Here is a 4,909-nt window from a genome sequence, read left to right as displayed (position 1 = left end):
CGACCCATCAAACGCAACACCTCCCCTATATAAAGCTATTTGTCCGATTCTCATACGTGTAGTCTGCAGCAGCGATTAGGACATCGACCCCAACTTCCGAATTCGTTTGCATTGACCGCACCAAAGGTGCACGCCTTGGTGTGCACCCTGGAGTGCACTTTGGTGCTCACCTCGGTGCACACTTTGGTGTGCACCTCGGTGTGCACCAAAGGTGCGCACCTTGGAGCGCACCAAAGGTGTACACTTTGGAGCGCACCACATAGGGTCTTTGAGAGGTTGGCGCAGTGCGCACACCAAGGTGGGTGTTGAGGTGCGTGCCGAGGTGGGTGGGTGCTAGGGTGCGCTCCATGGTGGGTGCCAGGGTGGGTGCGTGCTAGGGTGGATTCCAAAGAGGGTCATAGGGTGGGTGCCAAGGTGGGTTGGTGATATAGTGGGTTCAAAGGTGGGTACTAGGGTGGGTTCCAAGGTGGGTCACAAGTTGGGTGCCAGGATGCGTGGGTGTTAGGTTGGGTGCCAAGGTGGGCTCCTGCGTGGGTGGGTGCTAGGGTGGGTTTCAAGGTGGACGCGAGGGCGGGTGCCAAGGTGGGTAACAAGTTGGGTGTTAGGATGGGTGAGTGCTAGAGTGGGTGCCAAGGTGGGTGGGTGCTAAGGTGGATGCCAAGGTGGTTCACAGGGTGGGTGGGTTCTAGGGTGAGTTCCAAGGTGGGTCACAGGTTCAGTGCTAGGGTGGGTGTCAAGGCGGGTGTCGAGGTGCCTGGGTGCTAGGGTGTGGATGCCAATGTGGGTCATAGGGTGGGTACTAGGGTGGGCTGCAATGTGGGTGCCAAGGTGGGTAACATGCTCGGTGGGTTCTAAATTGGGTGCCAGGGTGGGTGTGCACCCACCTTGCCCGAGGTGGGTGCCAAGGTGCCAGTGTGGGTGGGTGCTAAGGTGGATGCCAAGGTGGGTGAGAAGGTGGGTGATAGGTTGAGTGGTAGGATGGGTGGGTGCCAAGATGGGTCACAGGGTGGGTGCAAGGGTGGGTAGGTGCTAGGGTTGGTGTCAGGGTGGGTGGGTGCTAGGTTGGGTTCCAAGGTGGGTGCGAGGGTGAGTGTCAAGGTGGGTCACAGGTTAGGTGCTAGGATGGGTGAGTGCTAGGGTGCAAAGGTGCCAGGGTGGGTGCTAGGATGGGTCGATGCTAGGGTGAGTGGCAAGGTGGGTCCACAAGTGTCAAGGTGGGTGCCGAGGTGGGTGCCAAGTCGGCGACTGCTATGGTGGATGCCAAGGTGGGTCACGGGGTGGGTGCCAAGTTGCTAGGTTGGGTTCCAAGGTGGGTGCCAACGTGGGTGCTAGGGTGCGTGGGTTAAAGGGTGTGTCACAACGTGGGTGCCAGGATGGGTGCGCACCCACACTGGCCAAGACGGGTGCGGGTGCAAGGTTGGGTTCCAAGCCCGGTCACAGGCTGGGTGCTAGGATGGGTGGGTGCCAAGGTGGGCACCAGGGTGGGTGCACCCACCCTGGCCAAGGTGGGTCACGGGGTGGGTCCTAGGGTGGGTAACGGGGTGGGTACTAAGGTGCGTGCCAAGGTGGGTCATAGGGTGGGTGCCAAGGTGGGCACCAGGGTGGGTGTGCACCAACCCTAGCCAGGGTAGGTCACGGGGTGGTTGTCGGGGTGGGCGTCAAGGAGCCAAGGTGGGTGGCAAGTAGCCAAGTTGCGTGCCAAGGTGGGTGTCGGGGTGGGTGCCAAGGATCCAAGGTGGGTGCCAAGGAACCAAGGTGGGTGTCTGGGTGGGTGCCGAGGTGGGAGCCAGGGTGGGTCCCAAGGTGAGTGCAAAGGTGGGTGCCAGGGTCAAGGTGAGTGCCAATGTGGGTTCCAAGGTGCCAGGGTCAGGGTGAGTGCCAATGTGGGTTCAAAGGTGCTAAGTTGGGTGCGAGGTTGGGTGCGAGGGTGGGTGGGTGCCAAGGTGTGCTAGGTGGAAGCCCGGGTGGGTCGGCATCCCATGGGTGTCGAGTTGGGTGCCTGATGGGTGCTTCTTGTCAAGTTTTAGTCGTCGGGACTCATTTCGAGCCTTAGAGGTCGTTTCTTGTCCGGTTGCCCTGTCTTCGACCTGGGAACCCAATTTTGGTCCTCGGGTCCCATTTTTTTTTGTCTCGCATCCCACTTTTGGCCTGTGGCCTTTTCGGGGTCGATTCTCGTTTTGGGCATCAGAGCATGTTTCTTCTCCTAAAACCCAATATTTGTTTATTAAGTCTCGGAACACATTTTTGTTCTCGTGGACCCATCATGGGTCTTGGAACGCATTTGTGGTCCTTGGGTCCCATTTTGCATCCCGAAACTTGTGTTTTGGTGCTTGATCCCTATTTTGGGTGCCCACCTTGCACCAAGTGCGCACCCGGGGCAAACCGAGCGCCTTGGTGCACCGGGGCAAGATCGAGCGTGCACCCGAGGCGCCCCGAACATGCACCAAGGTGCACTCGGCCCACATGTGAGCGCAGGTCGTTGCGCCCGAGGTGGTGTGTGGGCACCGCGTTGCAGACGGGACACTGCACGCACACGACGCCCCCTCCAGGTGCACGCACGTAGGCCGGGCCGGGTGCACACCCGACGCCCTAGCAAGGTGCGCGCACCCGGGCAGGGCTCACACTTGGCGAACGGGGCGCACTTCGCGAGGGAGGGTGTGCACCTCGACGGGGGTGGGTGGCCGGGGTGGATTCGCACGTGGGTCGCGGTTTGCTAAGTACACACTGCGACAAGCTCATAACGGGTGCGATCATACCAGCATTAGTGCACCGGATCCCATCAGAACTCCGCAGTTAAGCGCGCTTGGGCCGGAGTAGTACTGGGATGGGTGACCTCCCGGGAAGTCCCGGTGTTGCACCCTTTTTTAGTTTTTCGCCGGGCGTCGCAATGCTATTTGAATAAACCTTTTGCCCGTTTGCGTTCTCGTCGGGGCCGGGCCGGGCCGGGGTGCGCTGCCCGCACTACCGCGCGCGCGGGGGCGACACCGAGCGCGCACCCGAGGCACCCCGAGCACACAGGCCACGGTGCAACCCGGGCGTTGTGCGCGCACCCCGGTGCGCCCGAGGTGCTGCGCGCGCACCCAGGTGAAATCGGTGTGCACCTCGGCCAGTGCGCGCTCGGTCGAGTCGCGCACGTTGGCCAAGGTGCACGGTGATGTTTCTTACTCTAAGGTTCCGCACCAGACGCCCGGGACAGGTGAGCGAAGCTGGGCGGGGCCGGGTGCGCGGCCGGGGCAGGTGCACGCAGCTGGAGAGAGCTTTGGAGCACACTTCGGAGCGCACCAATGATGCGCTCCATTCAAAAGTTTCCTGAAAAGGCAAAAAAAGTTGAGATTATAGAATTTCCCACTTGAGAGATTGTAAAAAAAAAAAATTTAAAATGAAGGAAACGCGGGTGCCAAGGTGTGCGCAGCCCAGCCAAGGTGTGCGCACCAAGGCGCCCACCCTGGCGAAGGTGCACGCAAGGTGCGCACCCGAGGCAAACCGGACAATTAACCCAACTTTCGACTTCGCGCGCACCTTGGAGCGCACTTCGGAGCGCTCCTTGGTGCGCACCAATCTTGGGCACCTCGGAGTGCACCATGGCGCCCACCAAGGTGCGCACCCGGGGCAAACCGAGCTCCGACTTCGTGCGCACCTTGGAGCGCACGAAAGGTGCGCACCATGGCGCCCACCAAGGTGCGCAGCCCAGCCAAGGCGTGCGCATCAAGGTGCGCACCCTGGCGAAGGTGCGCACCCGGGGCAAACCGAGCTCCGACTTCGTGCGCACCTTGGAGCGCACAAAAGGTGCGCAACCCAGCCAAGGTGTGCGCACCCCGGTCAAACCGAGCTCCGAATCGTGCGCACCAGAGGTGCACGCCATCGTGCGCACCTTGGAGCACACTTCGGAGCCCTCCTTGGTGCGCGCCGATGTTGCGCACCTCGGAGCGCACCCGGGGAAAACAATGCAATTAACCCGACTTTCGACTTCGTGGGCACCTCGGAGCGCTCTCGGGTTCGCACCTCGGAGCACACCGAGGTGCGCACCTTTGATGCGCTGCCTTCACCAATTTCCAGAAAAGGCAAGAAAACATTGAGAAGGTGTGCGCACCGAGGTGCCCACCCTGGCGAAGGTGCACGCGAGGTGCGCACCCGGGGCAAACCGGGCTCCGACTTCGTGCACGCCGCACCTTGGAGCACACTTCGGAGCGCTCCTTGGTGCGCACCAGGGCGCGCAACCCAGCCGAGGTGCCCACCCCGGCGAAGGTGCACGCGAGGTGCGCACCCGGGGCAAACCGGGCTCCGACTTCGTGCACGCCATGGTGCCCACCGCGGCGAAGGTGCACGCGAGGTGCGCACCCGGGGCAAACCGGGCTCCGACTTCGTGCACGCCGCACCTTGGAGCACACTTCGGAGCGCTCCTTGGTGCGCACCATGGTGCCCACCAGGGCGCGCAACCCCGCCGAAGGTGCACGCGAGGTGCGCACCCGGGGCAAACCGGGCTCCGACTTCGTGCACGCCGCACCTTGGAGCACACTTCGGAGCGCTCCTTGGTGCGCACCATGGTGCCCACCAGGGCGCGCAACCCCGCCGAAGGTGCACGCGAGGTGCGCACCCGGGGCAAACCGGGCTCCGACTTCGTGCACGCCATGGTGCGCACCGCGGCGAAGGTGCGCACCCGGGGCAAACCGGGCTCCGACTTCGTGCACGCCGCACCTTGGAGCACACTTCGGAGCGCTCCTTGGTGCGCACCAGGGCGCGCAACCCAGCCGAGGTGCCCACCCCGGCGAAGGTGCACGCGAGGTGCGTACCCGGGGCAAACCGGGCTCCGACTTCGTGCACGCCGCACCTTGGAGCACACTTCGGAGCGCTCCTTGGTGCGCACCATGGTGCCCACCAGGCCGCGCAACCCAGCCAAGGTGTGCGCACC

At 62.9% G+C, this 4,909-nt stretch overlaps 1 non-coding gene across 1 annotated transcript; it reads left to right on the top strand.

Annotated features, from left to right (window-relative positions):
* Positions 1-2,742: 2,742 nt before the first annotated feature.
* LOC131862154 (5S ribosomal RNA) lies at positions 2,743-2,861 on the top strand. Its single transcript, XR_009361180.1, has one exon. It is a non-coding gene; the product is annotated as a 5S ribosomal RNA (ribosomal RNA).
* Positions 2,862-4,909: the final 2,048 nt, after the last annotated feature.

Source organism: Cryptomeria japonica, unplaced genomic scaffold, assembly GCF_030272615.1.
Source record: "Cryptomeria japonica unplaced genomic scaffold, Sugi_1.0 HiC_scaffold_35, whole genome shotgun sequence".
NCBI lineage: Eukaryota > Viridiplantae > Streptophyta > Pinopsida > Cupressales > Cupressaceae > Cryptomeria > Cryptomeria japonica.
The sequence above is the reverse complement of the archived record's forward strand: the minus strand, read 5'-3'. Positions and strand labels throughout refer to the sequence as shown.